The sequence below is a fragment of the Haliotis cracherodii genome, unplaced genomic scaffold, assembly GCF_022045235.1.
Source record: "Haliotis cracherodii isolate W230 unplaced genomic scaffold, xgHalCrac1.p SCAF_18, whole genome shotgun sequence".
NCBI classification, from domain to species: Eukaryota; Metazoa; Mollusca; class Gastropoda; order Lepetellida; family Haliotidae; genus Haliotis; species Haliotis cracherodii.
In genome coordinates, this window is record NW_027266273.1 from 17,022,494 (window position 1) to 17,038,934 (window position 16,441).

Sequence of the window (16,441 nt, forward strand, 5' to 3'; positions counted from 1 at the left end):
AAACAGTCGTCAGCAAATGCAGCATAGATTTCCCATGCATGGGAAAGGAGAATACTTAATACATAACATTATATACAATGTTTTTTTTATTAATATCAAAAGAGGGGCGTTGATATGCTTTACCTACATTGCATATACTATTAGATATTTTGTATTCTATATCTCTGTGAACTTCTCACAGATGAAGAAATAATAACAAATAATGCAAGCCATGTTAACTTATGCAATATTTGTAGCAATGTATGATTAACATATGGATCATTAATATAACATAAAATATTTCCTTTCATAGGAAGAAGTATATTTAATGAAATAAATGAATAAATGTAACTGTCTGGATTCCTTTCATATGTCATGAAGAACTAGCAACCACTCAGTGATAATTTTTGCGGTGATTATAACTCCTTGCTTCAACAACAAAAACAGAATCCATCATGATAACGGCACGAAATCATAATTCAAAGCATACACAAATAATATCCGGTATTTTCGGGCATGTCTTGTTGAGTTTCAAAGAGCATCAGAATGTATAATAAATTTGTTGCAATCAATTATTGCTGAAATATATCTGTTTTGATCAAAATTGAAAGGATGGAAAATCTATAATGAAAAGGGTTTTGTCACTAACGTAAATATTCTCTTTGACCTTATACGAAGAGTATTCTAAGATCATTAAACTTGGTAATCGTTGGTGGATTGCGCCAAACAACCTTGATACCAAATTTGGTACCTCACGTATAATGCGGTAGATTATTTTTCGAAACAGATAATTACGTTTTGCATAAGTTATCACTAATTTGTGACATATATACGGACAAAAATTACCTCAGAGGATAATCTTCTCTGGGGGTTTAAGAGGATTAAAATAATTCCAGCTAACATCAAGCACTGTAATAAAATATTGAAATTATAGCATACCTTCTTAACATTCCAATGAAAAGAATAGTGACTAAGAAACCAAATTATATTTATCTCCGATACTATGCCCTCATCAGTATACACACACACATACATACACACAAACACACATATACACACCAACACACACACATACATACAAACACATACACACATAGGTATGTACATATGTATGTATGTATGTATGTATGTATGTATGTATGTATGTATGTATGTATGTATGTATGTATGTATGTATGTATGCATGCATGTATGTATGTATGCCAGTAAATACGATATATATATAAACTTGATGTATCGAACATTGTTGTATATGTATTAACTCACTTGAGTGTTATTTCTGTAGGTTAAGTACGTGGTTATCAACACAATGTATTTATATATAAAATATATGTTTGGGATGCTTTCCTTGCATTTAAAGTGTGTTAGCAGTAGTTGAAAAGAGCGATTCAGCATGAAACCAAATTTGAAATGGGGTAAAACAGTTGTTACATAGTGTATGAAATACCCTCTGAAGACATATATTGCCGTCTCAAATTTAGAAGTTTTAACTCAATTTCAGAAAAAAAAGTGATAAGGGTAGGCAATTAGAACCAGGTAAAAAAAATCGGAGCAAAATATAATTTGACTTTTATATAAGTCACCAGTCATTTCATTGGAATTTCAAGAGAGTATGTTATAACAGTGCTTGACGTAGCCTAAATTACTTTAATCCTCTTAATCTTTCAGAGGAGGTTATGTTTTCAGTGGATTATGGTACGTATATATTTCGTATCAAGGTTTCTTGGCGCAATCCACCAACGATTGTCGAGTTTAATGATCTTCAAGTACGTTTCAAGGTCAAAGAGAAAATTTACTTTAGTGACAAACATATATTCATTATAAAGTTTAAATTCCTTTCTATTTGGATACAAGCAGATATATTTCAGCAATTGATTGCAAGAAATTTATGATAATTCGTATACTCTTTGAAACTGTACAAGAGTTATCCGAAGATACCGGATGTTATTTGTGTATGCACGGGATCTGAAATCATTTGTTGTATTTGAATTCTTCGTCAAAATAAAATGAATTGTAAATTCCCTCGTTTGTTTCAAGAAAAGGATCATGTACTCCTTATCAAATCGTATGGCGTTTCCACTGCAAATCCACACACTGGTTGACCAACCTGTGTTGGTACCCTTCGTCATCACTCGTTCAGTCGTGTCGAACTGGTCAACGTACTGTTGAAGCAAGTCATACAAAAATCATCTTGAATAGCCTTATAAGAGTATTGAACAATATGTCACAATTAAGTTATTTGTCGAACATACGGTTGTGTAACCCATCATTTTGAACCCGAGGATGGATCTTTCAGTCATCTTAATTTATCGATGTTGACACCTCCCTTTAATGACGTATATACGATAAAGCTTATACCAACCATCCCTAACTTAAAAGTTTTGTACGTTTGTCAATTGTACATGTGAAACGCAAGCTCAACTGACAAAGATAATTTCTAGTCAATTGGCGTCTTGGACAAGGTTATTACAATTTACGTAAGAATTTATTACATTTTACCGCAAGTAGAGATTATAACAATTTACGTAAATTTTTGTTACAATTTGCGTATTACAATTTACGTCAAATTTTATTACAATTTACGTTGTTATTACAATTAACGTCAAAATTATTACAATTTGCTGCAAGTATTACAATTTACCTTTTTATTACAATTTACGTCGTAACACCCGGGCTTTTATTATTTTTTTCAGTGCTTCAAGTACCTCATCATAAGTCTCCCTCAAGAGAAGAAGCTATATCATCACCTAGTCTTGGCACATGGGTATCAGAAAATAGGTTTTCTAAATTGATCTGTGTGCAATCTTCATTTTTATACAATTTCTGATAATATTCTCTAAATTCTTGAATTTGTTCATCTTGTTTATTCATTTGTGTCCCATCTCCCTTTGCAAGTAATGATATGGATTTGTTTAAGAAGTTTCTATATTCAAGTTGCAGAAAATATATCAAGGGTTTTTCACCTTGTTCTATTCATTTGGCCTTTGATATAATAAAAGAGCCTTCGGTTCTTATTCTATGCAAATTTTCCAATTCTAGTTTAGCTGAATTTAATTGTTCCATTAATTCTCCCATCTCTCTCTTTATATATTTTGTTCTCCTAACTTATTTTTCAAGCCGATTTAAATCGTATTTCTTCTCTGGATTCCAAAGCTATGTTTTCCTTTTTTACGTGTTGATGAGAATAATATTGAGATTCCCCTAATATTTAAAAGTATCATTTCCCAAAGTAGTTGGTCATCACTTGTAAATACCCTCTCATATTGTCTTCATATTGATCTAGAGTATCATTAATTGTTTCCTTAACCATTGCAACAAAGTGTTTATCTTACAAAAATAGGTTATTAAATTTCCAAAAGCCTTTTCCCTTTTGTATATCTGATAGTGAAACAGTAAAAGATGTAAGTGAATGGTCAGAATTTATACTTAGGTATTATATCGCTGTCTTCACATTGTGTGAGACTAAAAAATAATCCAAACGAGCTTGCTTTATTGGTGTGGATTGTCGCCAGGTGTATCTTCTTGCAAATTGATATAATTCTCGCCCTGGGTCTTTAAATGTAAGCTATGAATTGTCTCCAAAAGTTCCTTTCTTGCTTTGGGGTGGTTAATATGTTTATTATTACAAGTGTCTTTATCATGATCAATTATTAAATTCCAATGACCACATGTAATGATTCTTACTCATGTTAATTCTACTGCTAGTTCCTTTATTTTTTTTGGTTTGTCCGAAATTGGTTCATATAAGTTAATTATGGTATATATTTTGTCATCAATACTAACATCTAATGCCACGAAGTTACCTTCATCTGTATCTATAATTGAATGCATAACCTTGAATTCAAAATTGTTATTAAATAAAATAGCTGTACTCCTTGCATTGCTTTTAAAAGGACAAATATAACATTCTTTATAACCCCATTGTTGTGTAATTATTTGTTCTTGATCTACTGTGAAATGTACATCTTGCAGACAGTAAATCTAGGCTTTTTTATTTTTCAAAAAAACTAAATACTTGTTTCCTTTTAAAAGTATTATTTAAGCCTCTACAATTGAGTGCTAAAATCTTAAATTTCCCCTTTTTGTATTTTGTCATAAATTAATATTTTGCCATAATAAATTAGTATAGTTTTGTCTGTTGTATAGATTCTATATTTGCACACTGCAGGTTTGGATGGGAAAATGCTTCCTTTGATGTCCTCCCGAGTTCCTACCGAAACCGCCCAAGTATAAATAGACAACAAAGTCAATACAATGTCAGTGACGTAAAAAAGCGCCGAACGTCAGTGATAGCTTCACTTCCGGTATCGTACGCAAGTATTATCAATTCATTGAACCAGTTGCACAACGACAAAAAATCAATGCCTTACATGGTAAAGAGTAATATATTAACAGAGCATTGACATCTTAAAGTCTGTTTGAATGCGTCTTATACTTACATGCAGTTAGGATCCGTGAAGATCCGGGGTAGAATAGATCTTCAGCAACCCATGCTTGCCGTGAAACGCGACTATGCTTGTCGTAAAAGGCGACTAACGGGATCGGGTGGTCAGGGTCGCTGACTTGGTAGATGCATGTCATAGATCCCACATTGCGAGGATCGATGCTCATGATATCAATCACTGGATTGTCTGGTCCGGACTCGATTATTTACAGACCGCCGTCATATAGCTGGAATATTGCTGAGTGCGGCGTTAAACAGCAAGTTTTGTTTTCGGAAATACATTTCTTGTGTAAGCAGTTTGTTTTCCATTTCTTTTCTAAAGTCAACAAACTCCTGTCTAATATATTCAATTTCGCCTCTGTTACGTGCGATATGCTCTGTGTTCATTTCAACATGTTGTACTAAGTTATCAGTCACGTCACGAAATTTCACTATTTCCTCATTTATTTCTTCCATTTTCAGTCTGAGTTCTGAAGTTTGCATTCTTAACGCTTCTTTGATGAAAGTTATCATGTCATTTTTTTTCGCCTACCTCGTTTACTGTGGTGTTGTTTTCTGATACATCTGTTGTGTTTTCATTCGGTTTTTTTGTATGTATTCCTCCATTCTGAAGCTGTTCCAGATGTATCTGTTTTACTTTTTCCAGTTCCTTTTCGTGTTGCTGGATTAGTATTTTCTTAAGATTGTGGCGGATTTCGGGAGCTGGTAAAATCTAGCGACCTATCGCCATACGAGTTCAACCGGAAGTCCCCGACATTTAAGCTTTCGGTCCAACTTGGTGAATTTCATTGACGTGCCTGAAAATTGATCGAACCCGCTGGGGCAAAGTTTTACTGTATAAAACTTGTTTCATAATTTTCAAGCAGGAATGGAATGTTTTCCAGGTGTCTGTTTGCTCTGTTTCGTGTTAATCAATTTTCGCAGAGTATCCAGATCTAACGGAGATGGCTCTGGTTTGCTTTGTTTTGTTACCACTCACGTCACTGATAAAACGTTTATCGTAAGATACGGAAGCATACAAATAAAGAGCTGTATATCACAGAATGATGTCAAACAATACCTTTTCATGTAAAGTATTGTTTCCTCATTTTGAGTACCGTGTCTGTAAATTGATTTCAAGAACTGATCACTGTTGCTCAATGAAATAATTTCAATCTTGTTGTAATGGCACGGAGATCTGTCCTCCTGGGGGTATTACGAAGCCTGTAAAATTGGGATAATTTGTCTACTTTTGTCGCTGTGTTAATTTCATGATGATTGTAGCTGCAAATACACTGCCCGAAACTGGCAAGCGTTTAAAACTAATTTCCATTGTCATTTAGCTTCAAGATATATGACCATTGAATATAATATTATCAAACACATAACAGTCCAACAGAACAGAACAAGAACATGTTTGTATTTAAAGTCATACGAACATGTTCTTGGAGTCCTTTTGAGATTACGACACATACATAATGAATTGGCCTCATGATCTCAAATCTGTGAGTATTGCATAACAGCTTCAAAAGAAACACTTATTTTAAGCCAATTGTCATTTCATGTCTCTTTGATCTACTGTCACTCGCGTCAGAGTTCATTGATTAACAATTATTCCTTAGAATTAGGTTCAAGTCGTGGGGGCGGTTGACCAACGTATTGAAACCTTTCAAAAATCAATTCTTTGACTGCCATATCCTTCACGAACTGTGAAATCCGTAACGTTTTAGTTCCCAAAAGTGTTATTTTGAGGCAAGTTTTTGGAGTCTTGTGGTTAAAATGAATTTATCCGTGGCGGAAAGGTCACCACCATGGCTGACGGGTCGTGTGCATACACAGTATGTAAATGTAAGACGTCATAAATGAAAGTAATACAACAGCATTGTTACACGAGAAATAGGTTTTACGAGACAATTATTCATTGTTCAACGAGTGATCAAATGATGTTTTCTTAAAGGAAGTGGTGATCATAACAAGCTTTCGTTAATGTTTTGTGCAAGTATGGGACGGGCACTGAACAACTCGTAACACCAAACCTGTTAACTTGTGTACCAAGTATAGACAGGATACTGAATGACCACACAGCGATTTGTCACATTCCGTCCAAAACGACAATGGCGAACTTTCAAACTACGTTCATTCGGCCTTTAATAAAAGTATTAAGTTGGTGTTTGAGACATGCCTGGTTCTTCGATCGTGCCACAGAGAAGTTTGTATCTTGAAGCATAATACAATATGGCATGCTATGGTGTAAATCAATATATGAATGAATGAAAGATAAAGTCCCACGCCATGACCCTTGAACCAACAAATGTTTGCCTTGTACAATTTGATCGACATGTGTAACAATGAAAGTGCATCCTTATCCATCATAGAAGGGACATTGTCGCGCTGTCGACCTTACAATACCAGGGTTAAGTTTACCCAAAGTGCGAAAAAGCGATAATTTCACCAATGATCACATCGTCGTGACCGATCGCGATATTGCGGTCTTCACAGAAGGAAAACAATGCGACGCTTTTCACATTCGACATATGTATAGCATCTACAATGTATGATAAATGGGCGAATTGTAAAATGTTCCTCAATTCGACAATGTTGTATAGTACTAGTATCCTTGCTTTTTGTCAGACGTGAACAATTACGACACCAATTCGCAAGCAACTCTTCACACACACTCTTATAAATCCTGATACGTTGAGATGAGCCGTTAATCAAACACAAATCAGAGGCCAGGTTTTCATTATTAAACCATGTTTTGAAAGCAAATACGCCTCACTTTAGGAACAGTTGAGTACATGACAATTGAAATGTGGAGATATTTGTTTGTTTGTTTGTTGCTTGCTTGTTGTTTAACGCCGCAACCAGCTATATGATGGCGGTCTGTAAATAATCGAGTGTGGACCAGACAATCCAGTGATTGACATCATGAGCATCGATCCACGCAATTGGGATACGACGACATGCACCAAACACGACAGCGAGCCTGACCACCCGATCCCGTTAGTCGCCTTTTACGACAAGGATAGTCGTCTTTGAGGGCAAGCATGGGTTGTTGAAGACCTATTCTACCCAAGATCTTCACGGGTCGTGGAGATATTTGATTCGTATAAACAGACTGTCTGAAATCGAACATTCATAATTAGCAGTGTAGATGTAAAAACAATTTTTTGAAAATTTCAAGTTTTTTCAACACTGCATATAAACTGACTGACACAGGTAAATATGCACCCAAGTTAGACGGTGGCTAACAATACAAATGGGCCTCATATTTGCAGTGTTTTCGGCTTAGAAACATTTTGTAATTGTTTTGTTAAATCTAATTATTATTTCTTTTACACGGCGTTTCTTATAGATTTTGATATAATGAATATAACTGTTCTCTGCAATCCTTTTTTGGAACACCTACATCTCGATGAATGTGCATTAATAGAGCGAGGGAATGCTCCTTTCTTTTTCTGTTAGATGTTCATCTCTATAGTTTCTTTTGATATTAACATGGCAGTAAGAGTATTGAACAGTGAAACGGGATCGGATGCTTCCACATTTAATGATTAATTTAGAATCGAGTTTCATGCAAATGTCACTGTAAATATGAGACTATAAAACGCCCCCTTATACACATATAACACTAAACGGCGATCGTTGTGATGGGTGTTTACTTCCTATACAACAATGCTTCCGGGATTTATTAAAAAGATATAGGAAAACATTATGACAAGCCATGACCTTCACCGGGAGTTTGCACATATATACGCATTTTCATGATCCGCTAAGCAGTGATAAGAGGGTATTTGTTTGTACTTTCCCTTTAAGTTTTGCAGAACCAAGTATTACAAGAAGGTTAAGTTTCCTTTGATTGAGGGATATCAAAACAGTAAAGTAGAAATAAGTCATGATAATAAGTTGATTTTGTTTTAGAGCAGATTTTAAAGCCAGTCATTTAATGGTGTCGGCTTTAACGTGACAAATCCATCTGTGGCGAAACCTAAGACCATGAGCCTTGTTTTGACACAAAAAGCATTACAATGCGTAGAACCTGGTATTCTGGCCATGACGTCATCTCTTTGTTTGTTTGTTTAACGTCGTACCTCAGCAACAAACTAAGCGGTCTGTGAATAATCAGGACTATATATATATTATACTATATGGTTGCGGTCTCAATAATCGAGTCTTGACCACATAATCCAGTGATTGACAACATGGACATCGATCTCCGCATAGGGATACGATGACATGGATCAACCAAGTCAGTGATCCCTACCATGCGATTCCATCAGTCGCCTCTAAAGACAAACGTGGGTTGCTGAAGACCAATTCTAACAAGGATCTTCACGGTTCACAATGAAGACTACACAGTGAGTTGACGGCGTTAGATCCTGAATTTATTGGGGCGTGCTCTCTAAAATGCAACAATACATTTACCACGAAAACATAACGGATCGTTTTCTAAAATCACGCGAGGCAAAATGATTAATCGAATGTTACATTATAAATAATAAATCTGTTATGATCTTTGCATAATTTACTTTACGCTTTGACGAATTACTAATACATTCTGACCCTTAAAGTCTAACAGAATTTAATGGAACAGAAGACAGTGTTTGGTCTCTGGTACAGCCACTGGTACACTTGGTTAGTAATTCACGCAGTGACACGTACAGACACACACCTCACTCGCCCCTGTAAACAGTTGGTTAGCCATCTTAAATACCATAAAGTTCACAAGCCTTTGATCGACGTATGCATGTCGGATAACATTTGTCCCTGTCATTGGAGCACAGTACGTCACGAACGGGTAAAATAGAAAGTTATTTGTGTTCGACCCATACTGTAAAGACACGTAATCAGCGAAGTGTCTGTATTCTCTCAAAACCTTTACAGTTTTCTCTCCTGTGTATTTGCCTATGATGCTCTCCATTTCAGTACTAAGGGATTTTTGTCATCATCACAGTGCCTTGTTGCGTATATGAAGTACAAAGAGCATTATACGGTTTTAGTTCTTCATTGTATAAACATAAGCTTCTTAAGGCGCAACAAACAGGCTTAACCTTCAAAGGCAAGCTTCAATCCGTCAACCATGATCACTCGCTACATGCTCAGATGACGGGACTGACGACACGTTTATAGAAAATGACAAATTACCAACAAAGGTGAAAGAAAAACAGAATTATGAGCGAAAGACACATTCAGGGCTTGCTTTAAGTAATGAAAAGAAACAGGCGTCACTGTAATGGTTCTTTATATTACCAAATGAAAATGTGTCACCTACCAAACTTGTATGCTTTCGTATCGGTTACGGACTTGATGACATGATGCTTGGATCAATATTGATAACATCATGTGTACCATCATGTGTGTCACCTGTGACATTTAACCGGTTCAAATTGTAACTTCCCTTTTCCTTGGAGGCGGTGGGGTAGCCTAGTGGTTAAAGCTTTCGCTCGTCACGCCGAAAACCCGGGTTCGACTCCCGACATGGGTACAATGTGTGAAGCCCATTCCTGGTGTCCCGAGCCGTGATATTGCTGGAATATTGCTAAAAACGGCGTAAAAACATACTCACTCCCTCACTTTTCCTTGACGAAAACAACCTCCTCGTTTGCCATTTTCTTGCAATTACCCCCATTTTATCTGTTTCAGCTTTACGACCTACGGCACGTCATGTCCAAACGTCAACTCAGTGTGAATGTCGCTCAAGACTTTGGTGGCATCGTAACAAACAGAAAAAGTAAACTAAAAGTATTAATGTCTCCCAAAATAGTTCGCTATTGACACAGAAGTGTCACAGCTGGGTTAGGTAACAGCAGCGATCGGACCAATGACCTGAAATATACTGACGTATGTTTTGAATACGAAATATGAATTGGGGATGCAAAATGACTGTGTCTCAACATTTATTATTTTATGTGTTATTATACATCTTTATCAAATTAAAAGTGTCACAATTAACATTTCGCGGAAAACGTTCGGTAATTGCTATAAGAAAATGGTGGATCGTCTAGAATCAAACCCATCTGAAAATGCATGGACAGTATCTTGGTTTTGAGTACCATAAATTCATGCGAAGCTGGAGACATGTTTTTTTTTCAACCTGTGCTGATAAACCAATTCACAAATTCTTTGAATTTCGAAAAAGCATCCAAGATATTTCTGAAAGTACCTTTATATGAAACTATCAGAATTCATTTCTGAACTATTATGTACATGTAATCCATAGATCATGTGCATATTGTCATGCAAATTTATCCATACTGTAAATTAAATGTGGGCGTATGTCTTGAAAATATTAGCCAAAGAAATATTATAAACTCGGATAACGAGAAGTGTCTAAAATTGTAGATCTCAATTGCCGGTTGTGCAGTTCCGAGATGCTTTGTCATGTTGTTATTTTGTCCCTGTTGCAATCAGTGTGGCACGTGACCAATATAACTCATACCAGTCAAGGATGTGTTTGCCTGTGGTTAGGTTACCGCAATAAAAATCCATCACAAATGATACCATGACATAATCGGCATTGGTTCTCTACAACAATATATCCTTGGCGTTTCCTTGTGTGTACATCTTTCATTAATTGAATCATTCTGTTCACTGTATGTGTATACTAATCTAATTCACCGTATGTACGTCGGATTTATTTAAATCTTCAATTTTCCATCAGCATGTGCATACCATACACACGAATACATATGTCACTTTGTATCGAGAGATATTCCAGCCGCTGTAGCCTTTGGTGTCTACATATCGCTAGGGGTACCATCGAAAATGTTCTTTCGACTCTTGTTGTTTGATCGGGGTTGCAACAGTAAAGCTTTCAGAGGATTTAATGGCAGACACGAGAAGAGCATTTCCAAATTTGACGCTTCAAGGGACAATTTCCTATTTTGCCCTGTACCGTATGTTCCAGTGTCGTTTTTTTCAGGTGAACAGTTGACTTGCCTTTGCATGTATTTGTGACGGGTGCCGCCGGTGGGGCAGGATACGCTCCCCTGTTCGCGAACACTTAGTATCATCACTATTTGATAGTGATTCCTAAAAACATGTTCAAGATAGTCGGTATCGTACAATTGATATCATATTTATGATACATATGAAAAGGTTTATGTAGTGTTTGTGGTTGTTTATAAATCTATAATTTTCAAGACGAAGGGACTGTGACCCATGATCTACAACGCCACAGGTAGGCGCCCCCGTTGAAAGGATCCGATTATAAACAATTCTCCTGGTTGTGAGACTTGGTGACAGAACCAAACATAATCTTTCTTAGATTCGGAACGTTTCTGGTAGTTTTTGTTATGGGTATCCGGGGCGGTCGGAAGCCTAGTGGCTAAAGCGTTCGATCGTCACGCCGAAATTCCGGGTTCGATTCCTGACATGGGTGCAATGTGTCAAGCTCATTTCTTGTATCCCCCGCATTGATATTGCTGGAATATTGCTAAAAGCGGCGTAACTCCATATTAACTCACTCACTCACTTACTCACTATGAGCGGATCCAGTATACAGTTCCACACATACCAAGAAGAATACATACCACACAACAACTTAAAAACAATTCAATTCAGGTAGTTTATCACACGTTACATTATACACAAAAATCAAGAGCAAGTATCAGAGATCACAATTAATTTTACTTCATGCTAAAATATTCACTCATGTCCCAATAAGATCCATTGAATTTGTCATTTCATATCATCCATTGTAATCCATTTGTTGCACAAAGTTAGCATATATCGCCAACATGGCACATTTGTTCACAACCAATTCCGACCTGGGAACTGACCACTTTGTCTTGGTCTAACATGAAGAGAGAAATAGCCAAGCTAAAATTACATAACGTCAGCCTGTGAGCTTACTAGGGCTTAAGTTCAGACAATGCCCTTTTCCGTAACCTGCAAGAAAACTCGTCCCCCTATCGATGAATGTAATGTGCGACAATACGACAAACCAATCAGAATGCGCGTATGATTTCAAGTTCTTTGTCAAAGAATCCCGCAGAAATAATTTTAGATTTTACATGTCTTGCATCTAAAAATATACCCATTACACAGTTAAATGTGTTTAGTCATACTGTATAATTCTGCATGTCCAGATGTGCTTTAAATTGTATCTGTAATTTATAAAATATATGGGGAAATATATGTGAACCATTACGCAACGAGTTGACAATTGTTTTAGGTATGCCCGTTTGCGCTAAGACGGAACCCGGTCGCAAAAATGGCCATGAGAGGGGAACAAGCAGCTACCCGTTGTGTCCCGGAATAACACGAGTTGGTCACGAATGTGTTAAGCTGTGTAATTGGTGAATAGAGAGTCAGTGTTGATCTCTACACAAGCAACATTATATATAAATTTAGAAAAGGTTGAACATACATTATATGAAAACTAAGTATATTAAATATAGTACAAAAAAATAGTCATATATAATGGAAACTCACAACTCTTTTATCTGTTTAAATCATGATCGATGTGTGACAAAAGGAAACTTATCCTATTGAAAAGAATCACATTGTGGCGCTGTGGAACTTACACAACTAGACAAATAAACACACATTCTACCAAAGCGCGACTACGCGATATTGCATTGTCGTGACTAATATTTACGGTTTTCACCACAGAAGGGCAACAAGGCGACGCTTTTCACAATCGACAGATGATGGGTAGTCGCGGCATCTAGTATGTATGAAACAGGTGTGAATTATTACATGTGCGTCAATGTTTCATAGAACCCATGCATTTGGTCAGACGTGAGCAATTAAGACCCTGGACCAAGCAGGATTGTTATAACTCTTCATACACTCTGATATTTCCTGATGCGTTAGAGAATATCGATAAAGAGAGAAGTGAACCCAACTCAAATCAAAGATCACATTTACACAATGAACCATGATTTGAAAGAAGATAGGTCTGACTTTGGGAACAGTTAAGTACATAACTATTGTAATCTGGAGCTTTTTGATTTGTATAAACGGATTGTCTGAAATCAAACATTGATTGAGCACTAAGGATGATGACCTTTGGACGATTTTTTGAAAATTTGGAAAATATCGCATGTCTTACTTTTCTCAGCACAGCAAATACACTGCCGGACAAAAGAAATTATGCACCAGTATAAGATGGCTGTCGGCATTGTTTCCACGACTGTTTTCAGTCTGGTAACGTTTTGATAACATTTGTAATCTTTTGGTAAAACCCAATCCAATCTCAAAAGTGCATTAAATGAAAATTTTATTCAACACGGTCAAATCGTTTAGCCGAATCTCTGAAGACTTCGCAATGTATAAACGGATTGTCTGAAATCAAACATTGATCATGAGCACAGTGGATAATGACCTGATGAGGATTTTTTCAAAAACTCTCTTTCGCACTGTATATATACTGACGAACAAAAGAAAGTATTGTTCTTCTTTTATATCTTTTGTTTGTTTGTTTGTTTGTTGTTTAACACAGCACCCAGCAATATCCCCGCAATATGACGGCGGTATGTAAATAATCGAGTCTGGACCAGACTATCCAGTGATTGACATCATGATCATCGATCCACGCATTTGGGACACAATGACATGCATCAACCAAGTCAGCGAGCCTGACCACCCGATCCCGTTTGTCGCCTCTTACGACAAGCATAGTCGCCTTTTACCAGAGGCATGGGTTGCTAGAGATCTAGTCTACCATGGATCTTCACAGGTCTCTTTTACGTGTAAATCTGTGTATACTTCTTTTGATGAAATCTGTCCAGCTTCTTTTGATGTAAACAGGGCAATCACAATATTAAACAGTAAAACGGGACCTGCTACTTCTTCATTTAAGGATGGCTTTGGGATAGAGTTTCATAGTTGGGCTTTAAATGCAAATGCCACTGTAAATATCAAGCTAAAAAACGTACCCTAAAAAACACATTCCACTGAACGGAAATCGATGTTTTGGGGTGCTTTTGTCTTTTTCAGCAATTCTTCCGGGACTTATTAAAAAGTTTGTTTGTTGTTTAACGCCAGAAATAAACTTAGGCAATACATTCTTGTTTGTTTGTTGTTTAACGCCGTACTCAGCAATGACAACTACACATCGCCACAAAGACGCATGTTCATGATTCGTTAAGCAGTTATAAGTTAGTATGTATAACACATTGCCTATGTGTCTTCAGACAAAGATCCCTAATTCAGTATGTTTTTTAAGAACCAAATAATACGAGAAAGTTATATAGCCTTTGATTCTTTCGATTCCTTGTGTCAGAACAGTGAAGTAGAATTGAGTTAGTGAGTTAGTTAGAAATGATGATAAGTTGATGTTGGTTTTGAGCAGATTGTAATATCAGGCATTTAACGGAGTAGCGTTAACGCGATGAATCAATCTGTGGCAAAGCAATAACAACCTTAAACCTGCCCTGTTTCTGACACACAAAACATTACAATCTGTGGAATCTGGTATCTTGGCCATGACGTCATCTCTTTGTTTGTATGTTTGTTTGTTTAACGTCGCGCCTCAGCAATATTCAAGCTATGCGGTAAGTACAAAATTTGTACTACACAATCCAGTGATTGACATTTTGCATATAGAGCTAAGCATTTGGGATGACATGGATCAACCAAGTCAGCGAGCCTGAATATCTGATCCCGTTAGTCGCCTCCTTCGACAAACATTGGTTGCTGAAGACCAATTCTAACACGGATCTTCAAGGGTCACCATGAAGACAAGACTCCGAGTTGAAGGGCTTCACCTCGCAGAATTCACTTGGATGCCCTCTCTGAAATGCAGAGACAGCATGGCTACAGGCTACGAAACATGTCTAATAACAGACCGTTCTCTTAAATCACGCACGGCAATTTTGTTTTATGAAAATGGATACATAATAAATGATAAATCTAGAAATGAATTTTGCATAATATATTCACTGAAACGTATTTCACAACTGCCCGACAATAGTATTATTTAAATTATATTTTATCCGTGAAACTATTTTGACAAAAAAATCGGTGTCATTCAGGAACAGTTAAAGTTGCTTTTACTCCCTACTATTATATTCTGACCCCTAAAAACTAAACAGAACTGGATTGGAAAGAGATCAGTATTTTGGCTTCTAGAACACACACTCAGGCCGTACTGAGCCCGATTAGCGCTATATTTGATCAATAATTCACGCAGTGACACGTACAGACACACACTGTTCAACCTCCATCACTAAAACCCTTCATTTAGCTCTGACGGAAAACCTTCATGACCAACAAGTCCTAAATGTATTTGCAATAAGTAGGGTATTCAGACTCATCACATGACGTGATCCAAAACGAAGCCCGTAATGTTTTCCTAGTGACTAATTACAATCAACGGTAACAGTAAATCATCAGGAACAGGAGGAGTAAATAGTGTGACCTGAACGTAGCAGCTGCCATATAATGACCTCAACATGACGTTGGAGATGGGCAAACAGGACTCGGCCCAACAACACTGGAGACAAATAGTATCTTTTGATCACCTGCACGGGCTTGGCTTGAATGAGAACAAAGGAACCGCGCACGTATTCAATGGTTAGAGTGCTATAAGGGTCATAATTAATGTGTAGGTTTAACGTCTTTGAGAGGCATTTAGAAATCGGAGTACCAGGTAAGGATAAGAATAACAACATATTTAAGGTTGCTTAATGACGCTGCTACAACCCACACCAAAACGTCGCTCCTATTTTAATCAAGAAGTTGTTCATCCATGTATCTTATCCTTACTCAATGCGTAGTTCCATTGTAGGATGTGTAACTTTGAGATATTGTACATTTTTTCACTATGGACCTTAACACTCTGAATTTGATAAACAATTTGTTTCCCGTAATGATAAATTATATGAAAATTGTAAATTTTGATTTTTATGGGATTACATTATGTATATTTTTGTTATACCTTCGTGAATAACGAATAATGATTTTGCGAAGTTTAAGAAACATTGGGAGACGTTACGCCCACGGTTCACTGTTACCATTTGATGTGTGCTGTCCACTCTTGCTTCTTTTGATCACATTAGGTATTTATAAACTATTGATGTAGCCCACGTT